This window comes from Wyeomyia smithii, chromosome 3 (genome assembly GCF_029784165.1).
Source record: "Wyeomyia smithii strain HCP4-BCI-WySm-NY-G18 chromosome 3, ASM2978416v1, whole genome shotgun sequence".
Lineage (NCBI taxonomy): Eukaryota > Metazoa > Arthropoda > Insecta > Diptera > Culicidae > Wyeomyia > Wyeomyia smithii.
This window is the reverse complement of record NC_073696.1, coordinates 54,526,486-54,542,686: the sequence shown is the minus strand read 5'-3', so window position 1 is coordinate 54,542,686 and position 16,201 is coordinate 54,526,486. Positions and strand designations below refer to the sequence as shown.

General features: G+C 35.8%; 1 protein-coding gene across 2 annotated transcripts in view; it reads right to left on the bottom strand.

Annotated features, from left to right (window-relative positions):
• Positions 1-14,024, bottom strand: part of LOC129732258 (paired box pox-neuro protein) — a 104,480-nt gene extending 90,456 nt beyond the window's left edge. For both annotated transcript variants that reach the window (XM_055692959.1, XM_055692960.1), the window contains exon 1: positions 13,520-14,024. The gene's annotated coding sequence lies outside the window, so the exon portion shown is untranslated. The remainder of the gene's footprint in view (positions 1-13,519) is intronic.
• Positions 14,025-16,201: the final 2,177 nt, after the last annotated feature.

Sequence of the window (16,201 nt, the reverse complement as noted above, 5' to 3'; positions counted from 1 at the left end):
CTCTTCTCTCTTCGCTCTCTCTTCTCTCTTCGCTCTCTTTTCTCTCTTCGCTCTCTCTTCTCTCTTCGCTCTCTCTTCTCTCTTCGCTCTCTCTTCTCTCTTCGCTCTCTCTTCTCTCTTCGCTCTCTCTTCTCTCTTCGCTCTCTCTTCTCTCTTCGCTCTCTCTTCTCTCTTCGCTCTCTCTTCTCTCTTCGCTCTCTCTTCTCTCTTCGCTCTCTCTTCTCTCTTCGCTCTCTCTTCTCTCTTCGCTCTCTCTTCTCTCTTCGCTCTCTCTTCTCTCTTCGCTCTCTCTTCTCTCTTCGCTCTCTCTTCTCTCTTCGCTCTCTCTTCTCTCTTCGCTCTCTCTTCTCTCTTCTCTCTTCGCTCTCTCTCTTCGCTCTTCGCTCTCTCTTCTCTATTTTCGCTCTCTCTTCTCACTTCGCTCTCTCTTTAGTTTCTCTCTCTTTTTTCTCTCTCTCTTTTTCGCAAGCTCAAACACGCGAGACAATCAGTTCAGTTCATTATCGTTATGGCTTTGACTGGCCAAAACATGAAAAAGAGACGTACATATTGTGGAAAAATGCGTCATAGCGAAGACACATTCATGTCTCTTTTGGAAGCCCTCGATGCCCCCCGCTCGGCTGGACCCCTCTATTTGTTGCGCATTTTTGTTCAAAACCTAATTTTTCTTTTCCTCACAATTTCATGGACATAAGACGCCCGAAAAATAGTAATAGATGACTTTCGAAGAAGATAAACCAAGGATTGTAGAGAAAATGTCATTTCTGAGATTTTATTTTGTATTTTAACCCTTAAATGCGCAATGTTGTTTTAAAACAACACTACTAAAAACGTTTTGAAATATACGTATTTTAGTATTTTTCAGAAATATAATTCATTAGACCAGCTCTCTTGACTCTAACGAAGAAAACTTTACAGCTGGAAGTACTGTATTTGAATGTTTTTATTTTTTTTTATTTTTGCTGTCAAAATCTCGGAAACGAAAAAAAACATGGCGAGATTCCCGACTGTTGCTGACTGTCTTTGAAAATAAATTTTAAAATAAGGTTATTGGTTAGTGTAAATGTCTGAATTATCTGTAATTATACTAACAAAAGGTCAAGTTTAAAGTTACTGTTAACAAAAGTAGTTTTTTAGACTTTATTCTGAGGTAAAGTCACAGTGTTGTTCAAAAACAACATGGTAATATTTGTACATTTAAATGTAAATCTTTCAATTTTTTTATGCATATTGGTTAGTTTTAAGGCAGTAAACCTGTTAAACAAAGATTTTATGTTTTCAGATGATTTTTTAACGTCGTGCGCCTTTAAGGGTTTAATTTCACTATTGCATATTTTGGCATGTGCAGCCAGATTTATTTTAAATTTCTATAGTTTTATTCTGTTTCTCAAAGAATTTAGAGTAGGAAACATCCCGTCAATTTTAAAATATAACATTTTCACGAAAACAGTGTTAAATTTCTCAATTTTCATCAAACAATCATATCCATTTGAAACTGTCTGTTAACTTTCAAACCCAAAGAATAACTCAAGAAACGATTGAAGGGTTTTTCTGGTTATTAAAAAATTAACAAAAAAATATTTTTTTGCAGTGATGTCGCCATTTTATTCTTTGATTAAATTCCCAAAAATTATTTTTTTCAATTAAAAGTTACGGATTTCCCCGCTATTTTGTTTTATATTTCTTTATTGTATTATGCTTTGGGCTAACCAATCATTAGCTAAAAAATCTAATCCAGGGTTGAACGAAAGAAAACTGGCAACACTGTAGCAACTTTGGAAAAAAAATTTCGGATCCCGAGATTGACTCATATCACTCGAGGATAGGTGTTTTTTACGTGAAATCATCCGAGAAACTTGATGAAACTATCAGATTAAAAAATTGGCTCCGCAAGCCGAAAGATGAAAATTTAGTTCTAAAATACATTAAAATCTATCTTGCACTACTGCCAGTCAAAAATGATATTTTGTCTGAACTTTTAGGTTTATTTTTTACAAAAATCAAGTGGGACTAATTCGGATGCACGATTATCCGTGATTCGATTATGCGGAGAAAATGGTTCGATTTTGACTCAACATTTTCCTTCAATTTTGGGTTTTGTTTACATTTGTAACGCTTGTCTGTTTGTCGATTTTATCTTGATTTTATGCTACATTACACGTAGTTAATTCGATGCATAAAGAGAAGCGACACGTTTGATTCATCTCTTAATGATTAAACTTTGTGCATTTGACAAATATCATACAGTCGCTAGATAATACTAATCGACAAAATGAAAAAAGTGCATTCCAAAAGCTCAAACCGCAAAAAAATTAAAGATTACAGCTATTTTACGTCTATAAGTTATGGGAAAAAGAGAAAAAGGGTTTGAATGCATAATGCGTCATTTGGAAACAAAGTAGAAGGTGACACTAGATGAATTTTTTTCCCAAGCTTAGTGCAAAATCCGTGAACGTCGTGTCCAAGTGGTAAGTACATTTCGTATGGAATTACATAAAAATCTGTTCCGAATAGTTGGACACTTTTTATAATAGATTAAAAAGTGAGTGTTGAATGATCCTAAGGGTTAAAACCACTATGAAAAAAAGTTTAAAAATTCGTAAGGGCGACACTTGGATTTCTACGAGCATTTGCAAATAATTGTTCTGAGGTTATCCCTGTTTTAATCTACCAGTGTGGTAGAAGGTTACAATCCCGTAGTTTAAAATTTTTGCTTTGGATTCCAATTAGTGCTGAAAACTTTTATGAAAATACGTAGCGTTTTGATTTTGTACTGAAATAATCTGGAAACTTCGATATTCATTTTTATTTACCATATTTCATCTACCTGGAACAAGAAATGCGTATGAAAAATCCCAGCATTTCCTTAATCTGTTCAAAAAAATTTAAAAAAATACTACAGTGTATACAGCCCTAAGGGTTGTATGAAATGGCGACGTAGGACTTAATGTATATATATTATATGCTGCGATAAACTGTTCATAGGCAACACTACCGTTTAGATTTGATGGTCGTTATTGTAAAACTAACGATGCATGAATACATGAAAGTTTTACACTAGTAGTAGTTGCGAAAATTTTTATCTTCAAGCATCTATAGTTCTGAAAAGAACCGATTCAATAATCTTCAGTCAGAAATTCGTGCTACAGAACGCTGATGATCGCACCATCGATAGCATTGAATATTTTGCTTGACTGCGCATAACAAAGTTTGCTCTCCGCTTAGCCCTCCTAGCTGTGCCAGCTGAGTTTTCTACAGCTTACGATTGTCTGTTGCTGCCGTATGCAAAATGAAGGTAACATGTTCCGCAGTGCCTGGAAGATGACCCGTATGCAGCTCTCGTTTCTCAATGTCGCGTACCCCTAACATCTATACTCCACTCGCTATTGTGTGACAAACTAGACTGAAGCTGATTTTTTTACACGCAGTCTTTTGTATCGAGTTCAGCGTAGATTTTTGCCATGAGGGCATGGCCACGCAGCTTAGAGAAAGACAAACGGAACAAAACACTTTGTTGAGTCAAATTTGTTGGCAGTGGAATTTATCCCGTCCATGTTATTGTTATCCGTGCTCTGGAAACAAGGGAATAGCAAGGAAAATGTATAGGAAAGCTTGACCTTGGAACTATTCACCTTTTTTCACCATTAAGCAGTAAAGCAACAATGTTAAACATTATATCAAACAATTGTTACACATTTTATCTATCCACCGACTTATAAATGACTGAGATGCATCAAGTCATTCGCTTGCCATAATCGTTTGAAATCTGACGCAACATTTGCCAGTTTCATTATCAATTTCACAACATGTAATCTAGTATAGAAAACGAAGACGTAGTCCTACGTCAAAAACACAGACATATTTACCAGGATCCAGAGGTGTGGTACCTTTACCGAAACTTAGAGCGGCACTGCTGAGGATGACCATTTTGAAAAACATTGTTGTCTTTACGGGTTAAAAAATATTTTTGATGTCATAATTCAATTCTAGAGGAGCTGGTGAATTTATAACAACGCTTTTCGAATCTATCCCATGTTGGGAACGTCTAGCTCATTATAACCAATTCTAACATTGCATACATTATTTCGAGGTATTTCCAATCAGAGTTTAGATTTTCGTTACTATCAACATGTTTTAATACTGCACGGCTTTCCCCAAACATGAGCCATGAAATAAGTTCAAATGACGCCAATTTCAATCACAGGGACACAAAAATCAGCTACAAGCATAAAAACTTACGCTTTACCGCCACTCGTATGCGTGTAATCAATTCAAATGAAAACCATGAATAAAATATGGAATTATATTAATTATGACAATTTAATGTTCGACTTGCCTTTTTCAGAACATTAAAACAGTACCGTTTGCTTCATTCTCCCCCTTCGAGAGCAGCTATTTCATCCCGGGCACACTACAATCACTGAAAACAACGGGGTTGCAACCGAAAGGTGCTAATAATGAACAGCACCAGTTCACTAATAGTAATAATTTCCTCCTGGCGTGCAAATCAGTACTTATATTTAAATCTCCGCCTGTTCAGTCGTGCTTTCGAAAGAAAATTGAACGACCAAACAAGTGTCTGCCTTTTTCCGTGGCACAATTAGAAGAAGGGGGGAGTGGAGCATTTTTTCCACTAATTCATGCTTCAAAGATGGCTAGTTTTCAACGTGACTCGATATACTAAATATACTATACTAAATGTGTATACTTTATGGTTCCACAAACCAGGCCACCTTCATCGATCAATCATGCTCATTGATGCAGATTTTCCAAATTCCTGCATAAACGCTGACCAACTTCTCCTGCAAGGAGGCTTGCACGAGAGCATGGAAAATCCCGGAAACAACTACCCTCGCAACAGTTCGAATATCCGTGAAAGAAAATCCACGGCACCTAACGCGTGGAACGGGATCATAAATATTGAGGCGAAGAAATAAATCGATTAAGCGTAGGAATTTGTTTCCAGGGGTGTGTATTTTTACCCCTTTCGAAAATGTCACCAACAACCAACGCTGCAGAAGTGCCATTGATTTTTGCTTATCGGCGAATCTAGAACGGGGTTTCTTTCCATTGTCAAACGAAATCAGTGCACAAAATATTTCTGAAATGTTTAAGCAAATGGGATTTTTTGTGGTGTCACCTAGAATGCTTAGTTAAGATCAACTGCTTGGAGCGATAACGCTTTTCTAATTGATGAAGAACTTAATTAGTGTTTTCAAAATTGATGTCTAGAACGGAGAAAAAACCAAATTGGGAACAAATGTAAAATGAGGATGGCATGACGAGGATAATATGCGTTACAAGTTTAAAAAACTTTGTCTAAAGCGACCGGACGAACGACCGCTTCGCCATCGGGTAATCTCCGTTGAAACTGAAAGTGAAACCAGTCAAAACTTCAGCACCAAAAACCAAAAAAAAAACATTCGTGGCCGCCAGCAGCAACGGCAGCACGAAGAAGCGGAAAACGCCACACGAAAAGTATAGTGTCTGGATTAGCATATAATACAGGGGATGTTTACACGTACATAATTATGCAAATTGCCCGACTCGTGATCTCCTGCTTACTCCTTCTGCGCTAAGGGGGGTTCGAGGTGTTAGCCGTCCGGACAATTGGCCGAGACATGGTGGACAGTTTTGTTGTGGTGCACACGAATTTGGCTGGGAGTTATTAAATCCCGGCTGGTGCTCGCAATCAGAGCACGGTGTAAATATTTAGTTTTTTTTTTTAGGATTACAAAAAGAAAACGGATGGAGATCAATTCGGGTTGAAAAATGTGTTCATTCATCAGTTGTTAACAGAGGAGGTATCGTTTGTTACAATCAATTTAATGGTATTTTTAGCTTGAGAAAAAATGTGTGTAATTACGATCATAAAACATATAAACTTATATAATATGATAAGGACCTTGATCGACTTTTAGAAAATACCTGTTCAAAAGAATTAGAAGAATATCAAATTTATAGTACATACTGTAGATATAGTCTAGCAACCAAACCTAAAACCAATAAGGTTAAACATTCAACACGCAAAAGTTGTATGGTGCGAAACCAGTACAAAATTGTGCGTTTTTAGCGCAATTGTTGATGTAATTCGGAAACAGTACAATGATTGCGTGTTGGGCATAACGCAATCAATGCTCTAGCGTTTCTCCAATGTATTTGGCAGCTCCACACTACTACACCTAAACAGTTTCAACTGGTATCAAGCAGCATTGCAAAGCGAGCGAGAAGCAAAACCATTCTCCTCCTTTCTGCTTGAGGACGAGACATATGCTACGCTTTTCAAGTCTTTTACACACACGCTTTCGAGATACTTTTTCTTCTTCATGCATGTATGTGACGTGTCTAGTCTTGTCGCACATAAATGGAAGTTCTACGAGCAGCGTTGCCAGGTAATTTTTTTAAAAATCTGGAAAAAGGCAAAAAAAAATCTGGAAAAAATCTGGAAGTCATTTCGTGGGGTGAAAGGTAAATTCTTCGGATAAAACTCTTGGGGTACGTAAAATTTGAGGTGACAAAATTGAAAAATTTCACGCCAAATTTGAAGTGATGACCTTTTTGCGGAACAGAGAAAATAAAATCTGGATGAAATCTGGATCATTCATGAAAAATCTGGATAATTGGATATCAAATCTGTCTACCTGGATACATGTTCAAAAATTTGGATAATCCAGCTAAATCTCGATACCTGGCAACGCTGTCTACGAGCGAGGGAGAAAAAAGCGCGTGCACAGACATATTCTGATTTCATTCTGTGTCAATGTATTCGCAGTACAATTGTTGCGTTATGCGTTTCACACATTTATTGTGCGATTTCTGTGCAACATTTGTGCGAATCGGGAAGACACAATGATTGTACAAGACTTCAACTTTTGCGTGAAACATTAGTAAATTATGCTTCCGACCCAAGCTAAGTTATGATATAAATTATGTCTATTAAAGTAAAATATATGAAAGCCTCATTGCCCCACTTCATTTCACCTATGAAAAATTTCCATTAGACTATGCGCAAGCGAACCGAATGACGATGAGACACCTTTTCAAATCTGGATTGAATTTTGTTTTTGTGTATCTTGAAAAAAAAAAAGCTGGAGTTTATATGATATGAAACAACTATTGATTCACGCGAAAATAAATATATTTGAAAAAAAAAACCAACGTTTGGTCTGAACAACCGTTATTTGTTATTGGCCTGTTTTTATTTATTTTATTTTTTCTTTAAAGCTAATACTAAAATTGAGCATTTTTGTTATAATTTATGATTTTTTTTAACACCGAACAATACATATAACAAATTTCTGAAAACAGTTCAATGAATGAAGTTCCTTAAATATGCTGAGCAATTTGATTTTGTTAATGCATTTTGTCTGCTTGTTTGTAATCTGGTTTAGGAAAACATTGCTGAGAATTGCCAAGATAATTTTAATTTTAAAACCTGAAAAGAATCCATCTGAAGCAGCAAGTTATCGGCCAATTAGTACTCTCATCCATAAGTAAACTTTTTGAAAAAATAATTCCTAATAGAATGGAGAAACTCTCGCTGAATCCGTCCCACTGGTGACACGAATCTTTCGAAAAGTATTTTTGTGTCTGAATATTGAAAGTTGTGAAAAAAGGAGAAAACCACTTTACTTAGTTCCTATTAATAGACCCCTCGGGCACCAAGAGGTTGACCGGTTTTTCAAAAAGTAGCATTTTGAGCAATTATTGATCTTTTTGTCGATTAATTCCTCTTGAATTTGCCCTTAAACCCTCTACAAACAATACAACAACAATATCACACGCTAGCCTGGGGGGTTAATGCGGTCTCAATCAACTAGATTAGTTGAGAGAATTCGTTACCGATATTGTTTTCGGCACATTTTGCATATTGTAGGATAAGTACAACGATACACCGTGCCCCAGTGCTGAGTCGAGAAAATTTCCAGCTCAAAAAGATCCTCGACCTGATGGGGAATCGAACTCGATATCAACAACCGTGTGGGAGAGCTAGCCGACTGACATCGCTAACCACAGAACCACGGGAGCCACATACAAACTCTACAAACAAACAAACAAACTCTACAAACAGCATAGAGGTTTCATTTGAAGTAGAAAAAAATCGGTCGCCAGCTTGTAATTTATCGGAAAAACGTATTTTTGAGCACGTTCGCGATCACCGATTTTAAGTTTGACACCAGAGCCGAAAAACAAATGCTACACGATACATTCATTAAATTAGGTGAGCAACGAGTTTACCTTGTCATTTAGATCACTTTTCGAAATCGAGTTTCGAAAAGTTCATCGCAGAACGCGCGGCCAATATCAAAGCAACGCTAAATGCTGAGCCTGATGGTGTGTCTGTGTGCCTAGTGTAAATTACTCAGTCGTTTGATTGTTACCACTGTATAAGCGAGTGGATACTTTAACGCTAGGTCTATACAGAAATTACGTTACGTAAAAATTGCATTTTCGTTTATTATATTGTTTTCGGTATAAACTTTTGGTTTCATTTAATAAACTACAATCAACAAACTTATCATGAGGAATCTAGAAAGCATTTTTTCTACGCGTATGCTCGTACAATTATCGAAATAAAAGAAATAAAATCCTCAACTTTTGATGGCAAAATCCAAGATGGTGACCAATCATTTTCTTCTTCAACTGAAAGCTCTATCATTCCTCTTTAAAACGGTAGAGGATTTATTGACAAATTCAATGATAAACGAGACAAAAAATAACTCAAATACAACTTTTTAAAAAACCGACCCGACCGGTCGATCAATATGAATTAACCTTAGTAATTTTGTCATTTTTCGCTATTTTTAGTTATTTAATATTTGCGTTAAAAAATGGACAAAAATTGCCGATTTTTCATGGGTATACTTTCATACGCACTAAAGAAACTACCCATGCAGCATCAATCATAGTAACCCATGAATTAGCAGAAAAAATTTAACAGCTCTATCAGTTGAACTCTAACTGTGATGGTGAAAACAAAGGAGCTACTCCGTTCAGAAGTTTGCTCGTTCAAAGAGCAGAGCAGCGCCCGAATAAGATGGTCAGGTTGATTTTCCCGGAAAATAGCGACGTGGCGGTGGTGATGGATGACGGTACCTGTCTCATCCTAGATGGCAACGACTGGCAGGGCACTTCGTATTTTACTTAACTCTTAGCTACCTTATGGGCTAGGGGGGGGGGGGGGGGGGTTTAGCCCCTCCACGCGTTTCCGTTGCCCCTAGCGCAATTTTCCAAATTAGTATAAATAAAGCGAATTTTTCAACTATTATAATTTTTAAATTATTTCCTCCATACAAACATAGCAGCAAAATTTCTCCGCCCCACCACGCAAAACGGAGTAGCTACGGCTCTGATTTTACTTCCCCCACGAAGGAAGTGAGCACCGGAGGTAAAGTTTATTTCACACCCCAAGTTCTCCAAGAAGATGCTGCTGTGGTTGACAATCAGCGAGAAGGGGATGTCAAAACCATTCTTCTTTCGCTCCGGACTGGCCGTAAACAGGAAAATTTATAGTACGAAGTTCCTACCGGAAGTTACATCGTTCATGAAGAAATACAATAAGGCCGAAGACGCGGTGTTTTGGCTGTATCTGGCGTCTGTCCATTGCTCGAAGCGACCGTTGCGGGAGATGGAGCGGCTGAATATCGATGTGGTACCCAAGTTGGCGATTCCACCCAACGTCCCCAAATTGCGTCCCATCGAGGGTTTCTGGGCAACTCTGGAGCGTGAGATCTACTTCAACAACTTAGTCGCCAAAATTGGAAGGAATTGATGAATATAACGAAAAGAGAACTCAAAACCATGCCTACACGCATGTTTTCGTCCACCTTGGCGAATGTTCCAGTTAACCGCCTGCAAGCCGCTGGCAAGAGCGTAGAATTTTTTTTGCAAGTAAGTTAACATAAATATCTTCTATGGGAAGTTAATCAAAGTCAATTGTCTGTCTAAGTTATTTTTAGCACCATCCGAAAGAAGTCCATTTTTTACCGCAAACGTTAGACTCAAAATTATCCCTGTTAAAGGGCCTCGTGTCTCGAGTGGGACGGTGTCAGCGAGAATTGCTCAATTTCTGCGATTGAGCAGTTTAGTTTTTCTATTGGCATTCGACTACTCTTCCGTTACTTATAGTAACTAATATGATTTGAACTAAAAAGTCTAAATGCTAGTGTTAGGCCTAAAGGTTTAATAGCAAAAATGTTAAACTTCAGTTCTCCTTTTAATATCACGAAAACGGTAAAAAGTAACTTGAAAAACCAAATTATTGAGGTTAACTATTAAATGGTAAATAGATTGCCTGTTTGAGTTGGTGTACCTCAATGAAGTATCTTAGGCCCAATCGCATATAATATATTACTGTTGATCTTCCTGAATAATCACTGTATTGTGACGATACAAGCATTTACGTCAAAGGAAAATTTTTGAAAATAATTAAAGCGTCCTACGACTAAGAACGTTGCAATCCTCAATTATACCAAATGGCTCATTTAACCTAGAAAAAACTTACAAAAACTTATTTCTTCGGCCTATTTTAAAAAGACATATACGGTTGGGTTATCACAATCATGAATATATAAAGATTCTTCTACAATTTTGTTCAATATTTTGTTTTAAAACATTTTAAAAATCTCATAATTTATCAAGCAAGGGTGCCCCCTTTATTGTTTCTAATTACGGTTTAGGTCTAAACCGAGAGTCGAAACGTAAGGACAAATATAAATTAGTCGTTTGATTCCCAAGACCGAGAAAGCCGATCCACCTCCATATTTAAGGTTAAGTTTTATTTTATTCCATTTTTTTTATTTTGTTGGACAAGTAGGTTTAAAATTTTTCTACAATTACATTCATCTCACTGGGAAAGCTATTAATATATTAATAGCAATTACACACAACACACAATAATATGTAATTCTAAATAAATATTAGTCCATTTTTTTATAAATTTCATAGATGCTTTAACCTCTTCGGTCATTCGCGTAATATTAGTCCATTACGAACATACCCTTCTATTAAAAACCGTGAATATTAAGATTTAACCTTATTCAGAGATCTGATATCTGCCAAGTTTCCAAGTGTTGTTGTTTTGGTCAGGGTTCCATCAAACTTTTCATCCGTTCTGCTTATTATCGTTAAGTCATCCGCGTAAGTCATAATTTTGATAAATTTATTATTAATTGGTCTTCTAATATCATTGAGTTAAAAATTTGTCTAATCAAGGATCATAAGTAAACAGCAATAAAAAACATTCAAAGAGGGCACCTTGCTTAACGAATTTTGAGATTTTTTTTTTGAGAATTTTAGAAAAATCTTTGTATCAATTTTGGATACTTTCAATGGGTTCTTCTGGAAAAGTATAATGTTTCCAAAGGAACGAGACTATATCACCTATACAAGCTGTTAATCAGTCCTCTAAAATATTCTCTAGTCTGAATACGATTCGCAAGAATTTTGATAAAAATCTCCGTATTTGAAAGAGGGTTGGAAAAAAATTGTCAATTTTCAATTTTTTTAACCTTTCTATTTCGATATGAACGCTACAGATCCTCTACAGAAAACTAAAGGAGCGACAACGTTGCCTTTTAGTAGGCCGTGGTAGAATTTTATCGTATATCTTTTAATTAATTAAAAATGCTAGTTATAGAATTCGTAATAAATTTTTCTACACTTCAGAAAAATAACCAAACAAATATCGTTCAAATTATTTGTTCCTGTATCTTTATCCGATTACTTTTTGCTTACATCTGCTGACTATTAATTTGATAAATACTTTTTTTTCGTCACAAGAATGTATTTAATTCTCGCCCGATAATTTTATTTAAAAAAAATTGCTACCTACCAGCTGGTCTTGAGGTACGATGCTGACCTAACAAGCCAGTCGTCGTAGGTTCGAGTCCCGGTTTGGGAGAGACTGTTAGTGTCAGTAGGATCGTAGCGCTAGCCCCCGCTCTGTACATTGAACAGTTGGCTGCGAAGCCTGTGCAAAATAAACAGAAGGTCAAGTTCCGAATCGGGATGTAGCACCAAGGCTTTGCTTTGCCAATGATTTAATTACAGATCGCTTAGTTTCTCAATTCAGGACATTTACAAAATTTCAATAACTTTTTGGCTTAAATATTGTCTGTTGTCCACCAGTAACATGTTATTACAATTTGTTCGCCGCTGAGAGTTTCGAACTCAATGCAAATCTTATTTTCGCAACGTGTTGATTTGCTCCAATTTAGTGTGATGCAGACATTTATGAAGTTTCGTTGCAAAATTTCGAGAATTCAATGTTGTAAAATTTCAAATGTGAGAAAACAGTGCAAATTCGTTGAAACTCGAACTGCTTATACACCTAACCGTTAATAAATTATTTCATTCTCATCCCCATTCAATCGTATAAATATTTTATATTATAAAAATTTATAAAATTCAACAGGAAAAGTTTCATCCGATTTTTAAACTCACATGCTTTCCAGTTCTGACAAAAATCAAGGAAAATATCTTCATGATCGTATTTTTCAATCTTAAATTTGCTCTAAAAATTCAGTTTGTTTTTGAAGACTAACGAAATATTAATATCGGTACCAGCAAAATTTATTAGAAAGAATTCTTAATGTCATTGACAGTATTACTGAACAGTTCGTGGTTTATGCTTAAAAATTTGTCTTTATTCAAATGTTAGTTGTAATGAAAAATGAGGTGAGATACAATGAGTAAAATACTTCGTATCAAGGTTTTCTTATTACGTAGGGTATCGAACGTCTTCGTCAGTGGTTTTCTTCGGCAGTTTTTCTGCAGCAATCTTATGCAAAAGGGGGCCGAAGAAAACCACTGACGAAGACGTTCGATACCCTACATAAACAGTAAACTCAATTCACCTGGAATAACAGTTCAAATGTATTTCCAACAAGTGTTAATAACTGTGGCCGAAATTTTGCAAACGTTAGTGATATGTAATGACCTCCCAGCTGGTCTCGAGGTACGATGCTGGCCTAACAAGCCAGTCGTCGTAGGTTCGACCCTCGGCTCGGGAGAGACTGTTAGTGTCGGTAGGATCGTAGCGCTAGCCCCGCAATTGTCCTCTGTACACTTAACAGTTGGCTGCAAAGTCTGTGTATAATAAACAGGAGGTCGAGTTCCAAATCGGAATGTAGCACCAAGGCTTTGCTTTGCTTTTAGTAATATGTAATAATGCAGAGAACGTGTCACCAGAGTTGTTTTCTTACTAGACAGTGTATTTAAGACTATGTATTTCCACAACACTTTGTCGTAGCAAAAAAAAATTAATAACGAATAATAATCTTAGTTTAATCATGCTATTTATTTAAAAAACCATTAACTCAAAAATATATCTCTAATAAGTATCACTGAAATAATTTATGTGGGCCAATGGTTGTGGTTACCCGTTGTCGTGAATTGATAATTGCAATGTAATACAAATTGATTGATTGTAATTGCAAGTTAAATAACAATTAATTCATTAGAAGAGCACTAGGTAATTATCTTGAAATGTCAATTGCTCAATTCTAGTTGCACATACCTTCAAGATTTCAATCGTCACAAACTTCAGCTTTAATCTCGTGCTCGAATGTCACTCTTAGACACAATTCAACCTTGTCACTTATTTAACTCTAATCCTCATGATAGCACTCTTCGACTAGAAATCGTGCAGATTCTTCTTCTAGTTTTTGACAACGCAGCATTCTTCCAACACAAATCCACTCAATTTCACTGCTGTTGAATTCTACCCCACTAAACAACGTTCAACAATATCATCGGACTCCGCGGCACAGTGTTGCAGTTGCAAACTATTACGCACTTCTATCGCCACCAACAAACCATACAGCAGTGTGCCGCTTTGCGAACGTCATCCTCGGTGGATCGTCGTCGGTCGTGGATCGTATTGAACAAAAAAACGGCGAGCGCAATGGTAGCGCAACGTGCGAACGAAGCGTTCCGTCTCACAATCTCGACTGGAAAGCGTACCGACCGAGAGGAGAGCACATGGCTGATAGCCGGGCCCGGGCCTGGGTCCAGGTCACAGTTAGCGTGCGACGGCGGCGTAGCAGCCGGAGCGAAACCACACACCACAAAGAAGGCAGCGCGAGCCAACACCGTGCCTGTGCTATGCTATGCCGAATGAAACGAGAATAGTGCGAATGGTGCTGGTGCCGGAGCGAGACAACGCGAGAGGCGTAGCATGACAAATAGAGTAGCACCCGATGATGACGATGCTCAGTAGGCAGCAGCAGGCAAGCCATCACCGAAGGGTGGTCGCGTGTGTGGGATGGACGGAACAAGGTTTTCCACGGACCAAACGGGAAAAAATAGCATAGAGCGATGTGTGACGGCGTTTATGCTGCGTTACAACCCCCAACGGTAGATGCACTTATCTCATGGTAGCTTCTATTTCTTGGTATGCATTCATTATCGCGTGAATCTTCTATTGTCATCATATCCATGTAGCCTATCTATCTCTGCCATATTATTGTGCGATCAATGAATATGTTAATTTTCATGTGATTTAAATTAAAAATTAAAATTAGTTAAATATTACAGACTAAATAATAACAAATTTAAACACAATTCAATAAAAAAATCGCCAGTTAGAAAAACACTGCGTCAAATTCCAGTGATTTTTTCGTAGATCCACTTGACGAAATTAAAATAAAATAACCAAAATCCGTGTCACTATTTGAACAAAAAAGAAAATAACAATAAAACCTTCAACCACGAATAAAATTGATTGAATACGAAGTAGAATAATTGATCTTTTTTAACAGAAACTTAATATAACTTTGGACAAAAATAAGACATGTGAATGTGAAATTGTGAAACAAGCAGTACCAACAAAGCAGAATTGCGAAACTTATGTATGAAAAGTATAACCAATATCCCGAAATATTGTAACAAGTACCTAGCAATAAAAAAATGCTGATAATCATTATTCAAAAGTGAACTATTATTTATCTTTAAATAAAAGTGATTCGTAAAAGGATTCTTAGAAGATTCAATGATAACTCTAAAATAAATTGCAAGTGATTCAAAACTAATTCGAAAATGTTTCCAAAATTAATTTAAAATAACCTTTTATTGCTTCAAATATGCTTTACAAATTGTTTTAAAACAATTCAATAATGTTTTAAAATCGATTGTATAATTATTCTATTATGAATATGAAATAAATTCAAAACTTTTAGACGACACGAAAATATTTCGAGAATGATTTTTCACTGAATGTGATTCTGATATAATTCTCGAATGAATAAAATATGAATCTAGTATAATAGCAAAACTATTCTAGAATAATTTTAAATTAATACTTCCAAAATGACTCTAGAATGTGTTCAAAAGAACTGTAATAGGATTTTAGAAACTATTTGAAATATTTCTACAGTTATGCGTATTTCGCTTATAACTTATAACCATCATTAGTGGTTATGTGGACTGCTGAAGAGCACAGCTTAGTAACCCCTGTTTATATGTTTTTGGGTAGGCTGAGAAATTTTTAAATTGATTCTAGAATGATTATTTGATGGCTTTGAATAAATTTGAATGAATATTGAATTTATTCTACAATATCGCTAAAAAAAATTAAAATGATTCTTAAATAGTTCTAAAAATATTGTAAAGCGATAAGTAAACGATTGTAAACGATACTTCAAATCTATGGAATCCTATCCTGTGAAATAGAATTTCCAAAATGATTTTGGCCTAATTCTAGAATATAATCATTTAATCTTGTTTAGGATAATTTCAAAATGATTCTGAAGTGATTAAATTTTTTTCTCAAAAATGATACTAATATTTTTTAGTGTTTTTTTTTCTCAAAAATGATACTAATATTTTTAAGTGTTTTCCAAATGATTCTAAAATGGTTCTGAATCAAACTTGAAATAATTCTAGAACGGTTTTGTAATGATTATAGAATAAAAAACGGTTTAAAAAACTTTCTATTGTATATCCGGAAATTATTCTGATATGATTCTATAATGATTCGACAACGATTGCGCTTTCACTAAAATCTAAAATATTTTTAGAATTGTTCCAGAACGATATTGAAATAATCATTTAATTTTGGTATACCGATCTGTTTATTTGGAATTTTCACGAATGCAGACTTTTACGAAAAACTAAAAACTTTAAAAATGTTTTATGTTGAAGCAAGCCTATAATTTTTGGCTTCAGTATCATAGAATACCAAATATTTGTATATGCATTT